General features: G+C 44.3%; 1 long non-coding RNA gene across 1 annotated transcript; it reads right to left on the minus strand.

Annotated features, from left to right (window-relative positions):
- Positions 1–13,719: 13,719 nt before the first annotated feature.
- Positions 13,720–17,115, minus strand: LOC131709302 (uncharacterized). The gene is made up of 2 exons (XR_009311470.1): positions 14,993–17,115; positions 13,720–14,284 (listed from the first exon to the last, which is right to left on the minus strand). It is a non-coding gene; the product is annotated as an uncharacterized LOC131709302 (long non-coding RNA).
- Positions 17,116–17,450: the final 335 nt, after the last annotated feature.

Genomic DNA, 17,450 nt, shown 5'->3' on the forward strand with positions numbered 1-17,450 from the left:
GCAAGTTGATTTTATTTTCGGGGATGGGGTGTAAGCAATTATAATAAAGCTGAAGGGGGGTGCGATGTAAAAAGTTTGAGAACCGCTGGTCTAGATCAGGAGTCAGTTTAACTCTCTCTGATTAGTCACCCATGCACACCCGTGCCCCGTGCACATCCATGCCCGTGACTCTGTGCTTCCGAGCACATCCGTGCGACCCATGCACCTCATCCATGCCAGTGCCCCTGCCCCTGTGCACATACAGTCCATTCACCCTTGCTATACCGGGATTCCATGAGTGTGGCTCATGCAGTCGCAACATGCTACTTGAGGACCCGCATGAGTTCCTCTCTGGTCGATCTGACCTTTTGCGCGATTAGTGCAAGTTTCAGAAACGCGTCCTGAAAAGCCGGTCCTGCAGGTCAGTGGGACTGGGGTCCCCCTCTAGTAGGGCATCCCAGTCTGTTCCCCCTTCTGGGACGTCAACTCGATCTCCACCCCGGCTGGAGCTCTCCAGGAGCCCCTCTCCAGTGACCAAGCGATGTCCTTGCTCGCCGACATGGAGAGTTGAGCATCAGAAACACTCCCCCCCACTGCTGCCCAACCCCCCGCACTGGCGATCCAACCAACTCCAGTTCTGGCTCCAGCCCTTGAGGCTGAAACCAGATAGGAGTATATGGAGGACGTGCTCTCCCTGCATGCATCGGAGGAGGAGGAGGAGGGTTCCCTCTCCTACCAAGAAGAGACCTTTCATTCCAACAGCTCGCTGGACCAGCTGGAGCGAGAGTCTGACACCACATCAGAGCCCAGGTTCGAGGCACTGGTTGAGAGAGCGGCTCGCTGCCTCAGGGTGGAATGGCCACCCGCTAAAAAGCCTGCACACAAGAGGACGCTGCCCTCATTCCCAGACTTCATCAAGGATGTCCAGTTGTCATGTGAGAATCCAGCTTCGGCCCCAGTACGGCGACCGATGCGCAGGCTTTCTCGACCATGCAAGGTGCAAAGAATGGTGGTCTAGAGGTTTTCCGGCCATCATTAAGGCCTTAGTTCAGGCTCCTGGCATTGGCCTGGCCAAGGACTTAAACTACCCAAACAAGCAGTGTAGGACCACTGAGACTCATCTCAAGAAGGCCTACGCTCCTTGCACACAGACGGCAAGGCTTTCGAATATCTCAAGCCTACCCTCCATTTATCAGTCGTCCCTGATCGGGGAGCTCCGTGACACCATCTCGGAGTCCCAGAGACAGGAGCTGAACCAGGTGTCTGAGGCGGTCACCAGGATAGCTCAGCTCACAACATGGGCAGAGGGTCATTGCCTAGCAGCCCTGGTGGTCACCAGACGGCAGCTATGGCTATCCCAAGCCAGGGTACCAGAGCAGGACAAGTCCTCACTCCTGGATGCTCCCATCACCCCGGGCCACACTTTTGGTCCCGCAGTGGAGGAGATGCTCCAGCAAAATCTAAAGACCGGGGAGGCTTCGAAGCAGTATGCACAACTGTTTCCACGGAAGCCTGCTCCTCCTACAAAGGATCATCCCCTATGGGGTCGGCAGCCTCTGCCGAGGTCTGCCCGCACTGCAGCGACATACCCAACAGCACTTGCTCCACAGTGCGATTGGCCGCGTCAGCAGCCCTGGAACAGAAGGGGCAATAGGCAACCTGGGGTGGTGGCAATCAACAGCGACCCAGGGGTCGTGCAATTGCACCCCCAGAGAAGCCAAAGGCTCAGCATCCCTGAAAGGACGCAGCAGCCTCCAAACCCTTTCTCCCCCCAGTTAATCTACTGGCAACTCAGCACTAATGACAGTTGGGTGCTCAAGATTATGCGGGCTGGATACAGCCTTAAATTCCAGTTAAAATTATTATTATTATTATTATTATTTATTTCTTAGCAGACGCCCTTATCCAGGGCAACTTACAATCGCAAGCAAATACAAATACATTCAAGTGTTACAATACAAGTCATACAATAAGAGCAAGAAATACAATAATTTTTTTTTTCCAAGTGTGACAAACCACAATTCAATAATACAGCAGATAATAGTGAAAGTTACATCAGGATATGATTAAATAGTGATAGTTACATCAGGATGTGATTAAATAGTGATAGTTACATCAGGATATGATTAAGTACAAAATACTACAGGTTAAACACTTGGCAGATTACAATATTCTGAAGTACAGGATTAAATGCAGTAAAATAGGGGGCAGATAAGAGCAAAATAAAGCATATTTAAATGAAGGGTGATAGTGTCCCAGGATACAACAGAGGAGTTCTACAGGTGCTGTCTGAAGAGGTGAGTCTTAAGGAGGCGCCGGAATGTGGTCAGGGACTGGGCAGTCCTGACATCTGTAGGAAGGTCATTCCACCACTGCGGAGCAAGGGTGGAGAAGGAGCGGGCTCGGGAGGCAGGGGAGCGTAGAGGAGGTAGAGCCAGTCTTCTAGTGCAGGCGGAGCGGAGAGGTCGAGTGGGGGTGTAGGGAGAGATGAGGGTCTGGAGGTAGCTGGGTGCAGTCTGGTCAAGGCATCTGTAAGTTAGTACAAGAGTCTTGAACTGGATGCGAGCGGTGATCGGGAGCCAGTGGAGCGAGCGGAGTAGTGGAGTAGCATGGGAGAAGCGAGGTAGAGAGAACACCAGGCGGGCAGCAGAGTTCTAGATGAGCTGGAGTGGACGGGTGGCGGACGCAGGGAGGCCAGCCAGGAGGGAGTTGCAGTAGTCTAGGCGGGAGAGTACCAGGACCTGGACCAGGAGCTGGGTAGCATAGTTGGTGAGGAAGGGTCGGATTCTTCGGATGTTGCTCAGGAAGAATCGGCAAGTGCGTGCTAGAGTGGAGATGTGCTGGGAATAAGGCAGGGGTCCAGGGTGACTCCAAGGTTCTTAGCGGAGGAAGAGGGAGAGAGTGTGGTAGATTCCAGAGGAACAGAGATAGAGAGATCAGAGGAGGGGGAGGAAGAGGGAAAGAAAAGGAGGTCAGATTTAGAGAGGTTGAGTTTGAGGTGATGCGAGTGCATCCAGGAGGAAATAGCAGACAGACAGGTAGAGATACGGGAGGAGATGGTGGAGTCAGAGGTGGGGAAGGAGAGGAAAATCTGAGCATCATCAGCATAGAAATGGTATGAGAAACCATAGGATGCGATGAGGGGGCCCAGGGAGCAGGTGTAGAGAGAGAACAGGAGAGGACCCAAGACTGACCCTTGGGGGACTCCAGTTAAGAGAGGGTGAGGTGTGGAGGTTGCTCCACGCCAGGTTACCTGGTAAGTGCGGTTGGAGAGGTATTTGGAGAACCAGGCCAGAGCAGTGCCAGAGATCCCCAGGTCAGCAAGAGATGATAGTAGAATAGAGTGATCAACAGTGTCAAAGGCAGCAGAGAGGTCAAGGAGAAAAACCAACCCCCTTTCAGGGGGTGACAGTAACTGCATTGAAGGACCCGAGTCAACATGCGGCTCTCAGCTTGGAAATCCTCGCACCTCTCTTGAAGCATGCCATTCGTGAACTAGACCCCTCCTCTCACAAGGAGGGCTTCTATTCAAAGTACTTCCCAGTGCCCAAGAAGGACGGTGATCTTGGACCTGAGACTTCTGAACAAACACCTCCGGGTGTTACGTTTCAAGATATTCATGCACCGTCACATCATCCAGGCCATTCGGCAAGGCGATTGATTTACCACCGTGGACCTGAAGGATGCGTATTTTCAAGTAGCCATCAGGCCCGGACACTGGAAGTACCTTCACTTTGCGTTCCAGGGCAAATATTACGAGTACTGCATACTCTCATTTGGCCTGTCTCTTGCTCCCCACACTTTTTCCAAGTGCATGGATGCCATTCTGGCACCCCGCGGGCTCAGGTCATCCGACTGATGAATTACCTAGATGATTGGCTCATCTGCGTTCAGTCACAGGAGCAAGTTTTGGCGCACACGGCATTGGTCATAGACCACTTTCAGCGGCTCATCCTCAGGATAAACCTGCAGACGTTCCGCCTCACACCATGCCAACAATCGGATTTCCTAGGCCTTCACTTGGACTCGTTGTCCATGAAGGCCATACTGACAAGAGAGTTCAGAGAGTTGCCACAATAGAGTCTTGCCTCTCCCTATTCAGGTTAGAGAAAGAGTGAGCATGGTGCTGTGTCAACGCATGCTGGGTTTGATGGCTGCTGTCTCGCAGGCCCTTCCTTTGGGCCTACTTCATCAAAGGCTTTTCCAGGCCTGGTTCAACTTGTTCGCTTCACCCACAACAAGACAAACACCATAGACTGCTGGTGTCTCAGTCTTGCTGGAGAACTCTACGTTGATGGAGGACCCCCTCCAACCTTCGCCAGGGAATAAGCATGGGTCCCATCTTCCGGAGGGAAGTGATCACCACGGACATCTCCAACCATGGTTGGGGCGCAGTCTGGAACAGGGTGGGGACCCAAGGAATGTGGGCGGGGCCGTGGGCCTCAGCCCACATCAACATCCTGGAACTCAGGGTGGTCGATCTCGGCCTACGGCATTTTCTTCCAGTAATTGGGAACAGGCATGTACTGGTGCGGTCAGACAGTAGTGGCATATATCACCCACCAGGACGGCTTGAGATCCCCAAGCCTGCACTGCATGATGGTTCAGCTACTGCGGTGGACACAGCGAATCAACTATGCAGTGGACTTCCTCTCCAGAGGAGGTCCCCTGGCTTCAGAGTGGCGTCTCCACCCCAGGGTTGTAGAGTGCATCTGGGACTGGTTCGGCAGGGCAGACGTAGATCTCTTCACCTCGTGAGAGTCTACACACTGCCCTCTGGTTCTCAATGAGAGATCACGACAGTCCCTTAGGAGTAGACGCACTGGCTCACGTGTGGCTGAGCCATCTCCTGTGTGCCTTTTCACTGATACCACTACTCCCCGCCTTCCTGGAGAAGGTCAGGGTAGAGAAGGCAACAGTGCTCTTGGTAGCTCCTCGGTGGCCCAGAAGGACCTGGTTTTCGACCCTGGTGCAATTGTTGCATGGCCAACCGAGACAGATCCCCTATGGGCGGATCTCCTCACTCAGGGTCAGGGCAATCTGTGGCACCCAAACCCTCAGCTGATGCAGCTGTTAGTTTGGCCCCTGAACGGGAACGCCTGTCAGCCCTAGGGTTGTCATCGGCGGTTATAGCCACTATTCAGAGCACGAGAGCTCCTTCTACCACGTCGCAGTACTCGTACAAGTGGCAGTTATTCCAGAACTGGTGTCTGGCCCAGAGCCAGGACCCAGTTACTTGCCCCATGGTGGTCATCTTGCAGTTTCTACACAAACTACTGGATGAGGTAAAGTCCCCTTCCACATTGAAGGTGTACTTAGCAGCCATATCTGCCTGTCACATACATATTAATGGGTTATCACCTGGGAACCATTTACTGGCATCCCAGTTTCTGAAGGGTGCAAGGAGGTTGCGTCCCCCCAGGATGCCTAGCCTTCCTTCATGGCGCCTTGATGTAGTTTTGGAAGCCCTCACAAAAGCTCCATTTGAGCCAATCCATACCGTGGATCTGAAGCTCATGTCCCTAAAGATTGCGTTTCTGCTGGCTATTGCTTCAGCAAAATGCGTAGGCGAGTTGCATGGACTTTCAGTGCACCCTTCTTGCATTTGCTTCGCGGGAGACAGGTCTAGAGTCAACCGAGGGGCGGGGTGCTGACATCCTAGCAGCAGCTTTTACATATAAGTTCAGCAGAATTCAATCACCTGACGGTGATACTCATTAGTTGATGGCTATTTTCTCTTTCAGAGAACCGGGGTTGCTTCCGCAACCTTAAGTTTCAATGGGGAATTACTCGGGTTAAAACAGACTCGTTTATAGCGTATACTCCTTTTAAAACGTATAGTTTTCATATTCCAGACAGATATTTCTTTGAAAACGTATAGTTTTCATATTCCAGACAGATTTTTTTTGGATAAAACATATAGTTTTCATATTCCAGACAGATATTTTTTTTGAAAACGTATAGTTTTCATATTCCAGACAGATATTTTTTTGAAAACGTATAGTTTTCATATTCCAGACAGATATTTTTTTGAAAACGTATAGTTTTCATATTCCAGACAGATTTTTTTTGGATAAAACGTACATCCGGGACAGTAAAAGGGGGGGGGGGGGGGAGTTAAATGGGAGATGTCAGAATGTAAAATATCAGAATAAAATAACTTATTATTTCGTCTAAGATATCAACTTTTTTGTTTGTTAGAGGGGCTGTACAATGTGTTTATAAAGTCCTTGTGCAACTTTAGACGTTAATATCTTCAAACATTGGATGTAGGCTACACATGAGAACCAAAGTAATTAAGCATTGGAGCCCGAAATTCATTTTTTTAATTAAGCATTTGAGCCTGAATTACAAAAAAAATTAGTTTTTCTAATAGTTTTTATGCTGATTTTATGAAGAACTAGTTTTGGTTGCTAAGCATTTCCCTCCGTATTCCATGAGTAATGCGGTTTTCTCAGAAAACATCTGTGGTCGAGCTCTGTTCAGGCTGTTTGGTTTAATCCAAGCACTGCTGGAGCGTAAATAACAGCAGCATATATGATTTAAATATTTTACTCCCATCCTGTTTTATGAAGGGTTTATTATCGATCATTTTTTAATATGATTTGAATGCATATCAGTGTAAGACACGTTACGCTACTTTTTTCATGTGTTGGTAATCGTGCTGTTGTGTTCATAAAGTTTATTCAAAGTGCTGTCAGATAAGAGGTTACCATGTCTGTTGCTGGTGATCCGCTGAAATAAAGTAACTGAAAATCGGTCTGCATCCATTTGTTTTAGTTTTACAAACTGCTGATTAACACTATTTATGATTGAGTTTAAAAAAAACCTGTACATTATTTATTATTCTAAATTTAAATAGATACAGTTAGGACAGCTAGGAAAGCTAAGAAGTAGACATTACGTTCAGAGTGTGTGTAAACAGCAAGGGAAATCATATCACAAGCAAATACATGTAGACCTGTGTTTTCTTTCTTTTTCAGGCAAATATTATTTATACCTGTATATATTTACCTTTACTCTGTTGTTTATGGCATTAAACTAATACATACTGTTCCTAATATGGATTTAGCGAAAATAACAGCATGTAGGCGATATAAACTCATGTTGTTTGGCACTTCAGCTTCCTGGTTTTATTACAGTTTAAAGTTAATTGTTTCTGCAGCATTTTAATTATATGATGGTTACAACATACTTTGTTTATAACATACTGGTTTCCATGGTCCCCTGGGGTATGTTATAAGTGGAGTGCGCCTGTATTTTAAAATACGGTAGCCTAATGTAATTGTACTTAATATGATTCTGAAAATGCTACAGTGCCAAAACGAAGACTGGATGTGAATTGTATTGCATAATAAGTTCCTTTATTCCGATTCCAAATGTAATGCTTTCTCAATAAGATGTAGACATTAACAACAGTGCTGTATAAAATTCCATGTATTATATAATAATATTTCCATAATGATGTTGTACTACCAAAACATGGCCAAGAGAAAGTTGTGCTCTTTTAACAGCCTACTGAAGTATTCCGGCTCTAAAAACATTTTTGCCATGGAAAAGACAATAGATGAGTGAGAGTACTGGAAGAATATATGTGTTCGCTGCTGCAGGAGAGTTACATAATGAATACAATTTTATTCCATCTATTGATTTTTTATATAAAAAACCTAGATACAGTATGCTAATCTTTGCAACAACCTAACTAACAGAACAGGTTCATATATGCTGCTCATACGATTTTAATGTATTTAGGCAAAATAGATTGTATTTATATAAGCCCCAGACCGATTATGGGTGAAATTAAAAGCAGTGTGGCTGGCAACAGCATGCATCGTATCAAAATCCATCAGCAAATCTGATTTTTTTATTGCAATTTGAGGTGACACGTGAATTCTTTCTCGTGAGACTGTTCTCTGCTCATGTAAACAGCATTTTGGTGACTTTCACGCTAAAAAGCACGAGAATCAAGAGGTCTTGACCCCCTCCCACTTTCCTTCATTTTCATAGCGTTTGGGGAAAAGTAGGCATTCCCAGGAAAATGAAAGACTTTACATGTAAACGCAACAAAGTACCAAGTCCACATAACCTTGAGAAAGTTAACACTTTACAATATAAACCCAAGTGTATTTCAATGTACATGAAAACCCTCAATTGTCTGTAATAAAAAGAAAACAGAACTTTATGTTACTTGAACAGTATAAGCAATTTTATGTAACAATTGTCAACTTTTCCATACACAAACAACTCACTTATGAAGTGTCACTGATGTCCTCCAGTGTAATTTTATAACCACAGCATTAGCTGTACTTGTTAAGTTTTTTGTCACACTACACCCTCCCTTAGAGGAACACGACCTTGCGTTCACTTATCCCTAAACATTCAGGATATAATATTTTTGCCAAACTGACCTTCTAATAACTCTCTGAGGTACATCAGATAGTGCTTGATTTTGAGAATTCTCCACATTAAGTGGTTCAGCCGAATCCACTTGGGCAGTTCCAGTGTCAAAAGTATCAGGAGGGACCATTTTGGGTTGTACTTCCACTTCAGGGACACCTTAATTAACATTATTGTTTTCTGAGCATTCCTGACCATCAGTCTCAACAGCACTCTCACTAGGGGCAATTTCTGAGTCATGCACAGCGGGCTGGGTGTTAACATTATTATGTGGCTGACAAATTGCATTAGTTTCAGGACGCTTCCCCACAAATGGAAATGTTGGCCACAAGCCATGCCTAACACTGCTTCCTGGGAGAGCATGACTGAGGGTAGCTTAACTCAGAAGTTTGTTTTTCCCTATTTACCTACTGATGAATCAGTGGTTTCAGAAATGCTTTTAACCTCCTGTTTTGTTTCCAGGGAGACCACATCAGGTACTCAGCAACATAGGGTTTAAACAATTGTAGTGCACAATTACACAATACCCCCCATTACACTGCTCCACTTCATACAAGATATCAGAAAGCTTTTTGACAATTTTGAAAGGACTCTTGGTGATTGACCCTTTTTTCCCAAAGTCACATCCAAACCATCTCTTGCTCTGCGTATCTCTGAGGGGTTACTTTTAAATCATAGCAGTGTTTCTGTCTCCCAGAAGCTTTAGCATGATGCTCTTTTAGAGTTTCTCCCATAGTTCTCAGATACCCCTCCACCTGTTGTACATACTCAATAACACTCTGACTTTCTTGACACACTGGCGTTCCCATAACTACACCAACTGGAAAAGTAATTTCATGCCCAAACATTACTCTCTATGATGTAAACCCAGTGGAAGACTTCACACTACTCCTATAGTCCACCATGACATATGGGAGCAGCTTTTGACAATTATTCTGATTTGCCTGTAAAAACTTGGACAACATGCCAACTACTGTCCTATTTAGCCTTTTGACCAATCCATCAGTTGGTGGATGGTAAGCAGTGGTCCTTGTTTTATTCATTTGCAATAAAGAACATAGCTCTTTGAACAAGGCGGACTCAAAATTACAGCCCTGATCAGTGTGAATACTGCAAGGCACTCCAAACCTACAGATAAACTCTTCTACCAAGACCTTTGCTACTGTGACAGCCTCTTGTTTAGGTAAGGGATAAGCCTCTGCCCAGAGTGTGAAATAATCAGCTAACACCATTATATACTTGTTTTTCTTGGGTGTAACAGGTAACGGACCTTGACACCACATCTGCATTTCTATGCAACTTTCCAGGCCTGTGCGCTATTTCATACTCAAAGTGGCCTAACTGTTCTAGCCATCTAGCTAGCTGTCCCTCAGGGTGCTTAAAGTTGTTTAGCCAATGAAGTGAGCTGTGATCAGTTCTCAGCAGAAATTTCCTACCAAGCAAATAATGCCGGAAATGCTTGAGGAACACAACAACTGCAAGCAACTCTTTCCTTGTAGTGGAGTCATTTTTCTCTGCATAGAGTATGACTGGCATAGGTTACTACTCCTTCACCCCCTTCATGCAACTGTGAAAGGACTGGTCCGATACCAGAATCACAAACATCAGTATCGAACACAAAAGCTTTGCTAGGGTCAGGGTATGCTAGCACAGGCCAAGTTGAAGCCTAGACTTCAGTTCATCAAAGGCATCTTGACAAGCATTGTTTCATTCAAATTTAGCCCCTTTATTTGTCAGTCTATACAACGGCTCTGTGTGACAAAGACGGCCGGAGTGGGTGGCGTCAGACCAGAAACAGGAAGTAATACACAGAGACTTGGGGTTTTGGTGAAGCTGAGCGCGTGATCATGCTCAGTATTTAATGATTAACAGACAGAACAGAAAATAAAAGGTTTGAAACAAAAACACAGGACACGGCACTTGAGCCAAAATAAACAGACAAACAAAAGACGAACACACACTAACAAACGGTGCACGGAGAGACAAACAAACACGGTGAGTACAAACACTTATAGATGATTTCACTAACGTTTCTCCTTCACTTTCTCACCCGTTCTCCACTCTCGAACACCCAACCCCGAGTGAGTCAAACGTGCATCTATATATACTGTTGGGCTGGGATTCAATTACTAATTAATTATTCACTTGAATCCCAGCACGTGAATTAATTCTGTGCAACCCCGTGCTCACATACTATACTTCAAATGCATGTGAAGTGATAGTGCAATCCCGTGCCTAAATATAATTATACAATTTAAATACTCGTGCTGCACACACCCATTTATATCCCGTGTACCAATGACTATACACCAACATTAACACACGCACGCAACATACAACACATAACACACAATACACACAGGGGCGGGCACTTCGTCACACTCTGCCACTGAAGCAAAATTTGGAATAAACCTCCTATAATATACACACACCTTCAGTCGAAATGACATGTCCCAAATAATTCATCAGAGACCTGAATAAATGGCATTTAGGTGGCTTTGCTTTGAGCCCAGCCTTCAGTAATCTAACAAATACCTCATCAAGGTGATTCAATGCTTCTTGAACGTTTTCAACAACAATATCGACCACCTAAAACCAAGCTTTGGTCCATGGGAAACAGAGCCTTCTGCAGTGCTGCTCCACATCTCTGGAATGCACTACCCAGCTCTATAAGAGACACAGAGTCTGTTGAGATTTTTAAAACCTGCCTCAAAACACATTTTTTAAACTAGCCTTCAAGGATCTGTGTTAATGCTGTCCCTTATTCTGTTGAATGTCTTTTTATTACTGTATTTTATACTGCCCTTTTGTCTTGTATTTTGTCTTGCCTCAATTTTGTTTGGAAAAGTGCTCTATAAATACAGTTTTTATTGTTATTTTTATTATGCATCTCAACCTGCCAGTAGCCACTAGCTAAATCTAGGGCCTGATGCATGAAACAGCAGTAACCTGTTTTGAGTGCAGTAAGCCTGTTTACTGTGTGCTACATCCCCTTCATATTCATCAACATGATAACTGCAAGTGGTAAAAAAATTAACATGCATGAAAATACCATTGAAATGTATGCAAATGATGGCTACAGCAATCACATTGCAGGTATTGATATTCAGAATGTATTCAGTAAAGGGTCACATTATTATTATTATTATTTATTTCTTAGCAGACACCCTTATCCAGGGCGACTTACAATTGTTACAAGAGATCACATTATACATTATTTCACATCACCAGGCACCTCACTGCATATTACAGGTTTTCTCGATTTATTAAATCAATGTTAATGAAACTGGTCAAAGACATAAATGCCAAAACCTACACAATCAAAACTGCATTGTTTTTTGCATAACTACAAGTCATTTATGGTTGCACAAAATGCAAATCTTAAACATGTTTTTGCAGAACACAAGTGTTTAAGATACAAGTCTCAGCATTTGACACACAATGCAATTGAATGAGTCTTGTTAATCAAAATCAAACTGTTTGTTTGCAACAGAAAGCAATTATTTCCAATTGCATTCCTCTATACCTCACCTGTGCAAATGCATATTGCTCAATTGCTTAATCACCCATCAGACCTTTATCATGAATAACAGAGACCAAAGGTGAATTTACAGTTGTTTGTGAGAAATGGAGCAGGTCAGAGAGGGAGGATGTGAAACACAGTTCCATATTCCATATATATTTATTTCTATTCACTGTGTTCTTTGGTACAATTGTGTCTTTATGAGTGCTATGATTTACTGTTAGCGAGTTCCTCTAAAAAATGGAAGAAATTAATAAACTACTTTTTTGTTGTAAAAACAATTTTCATTGGAAATGTATGTATCTCTTACTGTAAAGGTAACATGTTTGATTTTACACAAGTTGATTATCAAAAAGGATGACAAAGGCTGAGAGAGTTTGCACTAAGGGTTAAACACTGTATTGATGTTTTGCATTTAGTATTTACTGTACCATTGTGAAATGGCTGATAATGTGAGCTTTTCATTAGATGACAAGTTGTATTGTTTTGATGTACATATTTCATTTTGTGACATATATTTGATTTTGAGAGCATTAGAGCAATTTGCAAATTAAATGTCTCATTTTTCAAACTATGTTTCAGTTTTGAGTGTTGTATTAACTGTTTTGAAAAGAAGCACAATGTTTCAAGAAATGTATGTAAGCGATTGGTAGAAACTGTAATAGCAACAATAATTAAAAGCAGGTGCATGTCTACGAAATCACAGCATAAATAGGGCAGACTGGTAGTGAAGTTTGTGGGAAAGATGGAGGCGGCACTGTGCCTGAGAACAAGGAGACGAGCGCAAATGAGAGAAGAAGAGATGCAGAGGAGAGGGAGAAGGGTCGAAGAGAGAATATTTCAGACCAGGCAGACTTTAGTCCAGAGAAGTTGCTAGTACCTGGAAACACTTGAGGTATGGCCCTGCCCAAGCTCTGATCCCCACAAGCGCCCGACCGCCACAGGGGTCGCTGGTGCGCAGTGAGACAAGGATTACCCTGCCGACTTAAAACCTTCCCCAACAGGGCAGTGCTTGGCCAAATTGTGCATTTCCCCATGGGAACTCCCGGCCATAGTCAGCGATGGCATAGCCTGAATTCAAACCAGGGATCTCCAGGCTATAGGGCGCACCCCGCACACACGACCGGATTTTGACATGTCACCATGGTTCCCAAACCAACATTCAGTTGTTGTTCCTGGATCAACTACTCCTTTAGCCAATGGTAAACGATTTAACAAACACACTGTGCTGTGACATTTTGGCCCCTCCCTCACTGCAGTGCACCAGCGGGAGATTCAAGTACAGGCAGATTTGGCAGTTGGCAGTTTTTCAATGTGCAACGCTGTAATTATATTATATACCTGTCCTTAATGATATTTAGATGCCTCTGAATCTAATTGCGCTCTTTTCCTTTCCTTGCCAAAATGGAACTGTAAAAACAAAGATGAAGCCAATTTAAATTCAGATAGAATTCACCAACAGTGGAGATGCATGTTGTTCAAAACTGGTGAACATTTTCAGAATATTCAGTGACCAGGTACTGTAGTGCCATGATCAGAAAACAGTGCAATTTTCACATACAATATGCAGATTACAGTTGATAGGGTCTGTCAAGTGATCTAGACATGTCTTATATTATTTATTGATACCCTTGAAGCAAAATATTAACCACATTAGCATGGGATAATGTCACGGGTGGGGTTACCTGAGATAACCTTGACGATAATACCTAAGTAGCCGACAACTATGCCACCTTGTTTTTGGCAACTGAATAGTATTTATGCTCCCCCATTCAGGTTCTTTGATTCTCAGGTTCCCACACACACACAATGGATCTGTATCGGGTAAAACCATTTTTTTATTCTTGACAGGGTAGTAAAAACACACGATACAAAAAAAATACTAAAACTAAAGTTTAAAAAGACCACACCAGGGAATGCCAAAAAAACAAAAAGCAAAAAATCCACAGCACACTCGAGGCAATCCCCTCCTGTTGGTCACTCTGAGAAAATAAAAACAAGGTCCACATAAAACAAAACAATCAGTCGTAACACAGAGACAAGACAAACCAAAAAAAGTAAATGGTCCGGGGGTAAATCCCATGCTCCCGGGGTCTCCCCCTCCGACTCGCTCAGTCCGTGATCGGACTCCTCGTCGCTGATAGGACAGCCACTCTCTGCTGGGCCTCTCCCAGCTGATTGACCACCACCCTGAAGAACCTGCGATCAGAAAGCATGGTAAAGAAAAAGGGGCCATCAGGGACTGTACCACAGGTAAGTAAACTACACCCCGTCCTCTGAAGTTCTGGTCACTTCCCTTCAGCCAGTCTTTCACTTCACGTTTCTCTCTTTCCACGCTCCCTGGCACTCGTCACAACCTCCCGTCCACCGTTGTCTCTGTCGGACCTGAGAAAGAGGAGTGAAGCAGGGGAAGCGCCAGGAACTGAATCACAGGTAAGTAAACCACAACCTCCACCCAGAAGCTCTGGTCACTTCCCTTCTGCCAGTCTTTCATGTCGCATTTCTCTCCTCTCTCCCATGTTCCTACTATGCCCTCGGACCTCACCTGATCCTCTGTCCACTGCCACCGAGCTGACCTGGAACCTGGACTGAAAACTTGGGGGTAGGGTAAGTGACACACCGTATGCTTCGAATGCACCCAAGAGGGTTGTACGGTGTCAACCAGCGTAGGTAAGTATTTTTAATTTCCTTTTTTCAATATAAAAATAGACTAAAAAATGGTCCAGTCTGTATAAACAATAACACAAGTAATCCTTTCTTCTTATTTCTTTCAGAGTGGATAGAACTCAAAATACAACCCGTCTCCTAGATCAGTGGGGAGAAAAGCCTGGGTGTCCGGAAGCTGGAACACCAACCAATAACCCTGGTCTTCACAAAACAGTCAGGTAGCAAACGCCAAAGAACAAAAGAAAACAACAAATAAAAATAAAGTGTCCCAATTAATTAAAAAATAAAGTGACAAAGAAAATGTGAATGTGAATCCCTTTTTATAGCTATGTTGGTTATCTCATATAATAACAGCCACAAATACAACCTTCCGTCCTATACTGTCCTGCACAAAACAAATAATAAGAAAGAATAATTTTTCCAAACCCGTTGGATCCAATGGTTGAAAGTCTGACCAGTTCCCTCTGCAGTGTTCCACCAAAAAAGAAAAGCAGTTCAGCAAACAGTCAAAATTCCAAATGATTCTTCCAAGGCTGAGAGCTTCTGCCTGCACACACTCCTGTCTCCCTGTCTCCCTGTCTCCCTGTCTCCCTGTCTCCCTGTCTCCCTGTCTCCCTGTCTCCTTGCTCTCAAATCCCTGCCTTAATATAGTCCTGCCTGGATCGCCATTGGCTGAGATGCTAACCAGGCGGGGCTTCCTGTTGCTAGGCAGAACAGTGCCTGGTCACAAAGTCAGCCAGCACACCACAAAGAAAAGCAACATGCCTTTAAATTACATCTTGAATTGCTTTAATCAGAAAACACTGCAGCTTAAAGTCTAACAGCTGTGTGTCTTTTTCTGATAACGAGCTGAAACTTGGAGCAGCTGATTCAAATTTGCCGCCGTTCTGAGACACGGGTGGAGGGGCGGAGCCAGCATCGCAACTCAGTTCTAAACAAACAAAAGGCAGCCAGTTTTCACAGTGACAGCATGTGGAGCGACAGCGTGGGAGAAGTATGAGTGGACGAGTACTTCACAGTTAGAAGCAGTTTGAAAGCAGGTTGACAGCTGCAGAAGTTAAACTAAACTTTAAAAAAACAAACAAACATGGTCTTCAAGCCAGTAATCTGTGACAACTGCATGATGTGGGAAATCCGAGAAAACCCAACAGAGCTCAACCAAGTGTGTGTGAAGTGCCGCACGATCCAGGATTTGCTTCAACGAGTAAGCCTGTTAGAAATGGAGCTGGTGGAAATGAGACAGCAACAGGAGCTTCAGGAGCTGACACACCCACAATTCATGGATGTCTGCACCCCTAGCAGACTGAAAGCCACCAGGGAGATGGAAGAGAGTCAAAACAGCTGGGTTCAGATAGGCAGAAGGAGGGAAAAAAAGAAACTTCATCAAACACAACCACCAGAAATCCAGACATCCAACAAATCTGAGCCACTTCAACATTTAGATGATCAAAACCAACATCAAGAGAATGAAAGAAACAACACCCAGGACCCTATAAACAGTGCTGACCAGGCAGCAAAAAGAAGGGAGGTCATGATTGTTGGGGACTCCATATTGAGAAACACAGCAAGTTCAGTTCGCAGTTTGGACTCCCTTACTACAGCAGTGTGCTGCCTTCCAGGAGCCTCAGTCAAGCACATCACTGAGAACATGGACAGGCTCCTAGAACGAACAGGAGATGACCCGGTAGTAGTCATCCACATCGGTACAAACAACATTGGAAGAGACAGGCCAATATCCCTGCAAAACAAATTCAGAGAGCTAAGAAGGACATTAAAAGACAAGACCAACACTGTGGTATTTTCTGGGATACTGCCAGTGTAACGAGTATTAATATTAATTTGTATGTATTTCACCCAAATCCTTCCGTTTGTTTTTATTTTACATATCCGTGGAGAGTATCGATTGCTCTGTGGTGTATTGCTCTGGCCTGCGGGACAATCCAGTCAGCAGCGCGCGGTTTTTACTCCTCAGGCTGTCTTTGGCTCTACTGAGGAGAGGTATGTGTTTGCGTATGCGCCAATGTACATATAATATAAAAGTTTAGAACAAGTGAAACTTTATGTAAATATGTTAGAATGTATTCCAGCATTGTTGTGTTGCTAACGAATTGATTGTGATGAAATAGTAATTTGTTAAGAGTTTTTTTTAGCGAGTGTTGCAATGTTAGGCTAGCTAGTTTCAGTACATGCTAGCAGGGTGTCTGTAGCTTCCCACGTGTAAGCACTCGCTCACTTTACTTTTCCTCATGTCAGGTGTGCACTGCGTGCAACATAGAGAAGCTCATGACCATTCATTCCATTGTATTCACTGCATTTATTTCATCTAATTCAGAATAAAAGACCAGAAACCGGCAGCCAGTGTCCAGAGTCCTGTTCATTATCCATACACCAGAACACAACGCAGAATCGTAGTCCGACGGGCTACAAGCGCACTGGTCTAGTAGACGTAACTGGCAGTGAAGAGAGACTGGGAGGCAGCCTTGTCTTTCTGTCCGCTCTGAACGTAAGATCCAGTCGACGCCAATCCGTTAATCTGAAGAAAAAAATAATAAACCAAAATCAGGAACACACACAGACACACACACAGACACAGACAGACACACACACACACACACAGAAACAGACAGACACACACACAGACAGAGACAAGCAGACACTGACAGGGTGATAAACCCTCCTCTGTAAAGAAGGGTTTATTTTTGTGATGGATTTTGTGTCCAGGACTTGTTTTGTTCCGGTGTCACAGAATATCTGTTCCCCCCCCAGGACCCAATATTTCACCTTGTGAATATTTCTTTCCCCCCCTTATTTTTTTGTAACAGGTCTTTGCTAAATCGATGTTAATAATGTGACTGCGCCACCTTGTGTTTATTGAGAACAAGGA

This window comes from Acipenser ruthenus, chromosome 42, assembly GCF_902713425.1.
Source record: "Acipenser ruthenus chromosome 42, fAciRut3.2 maternal haplotype, whole genome shotgun sequence".
Taxonomy (NCBI): Eukaryota; Metazoa; Chordata; class Actinopteri; order Acipenseriformes; family Acipenseridae; genus Acipenser; species Acipenser ruthenus.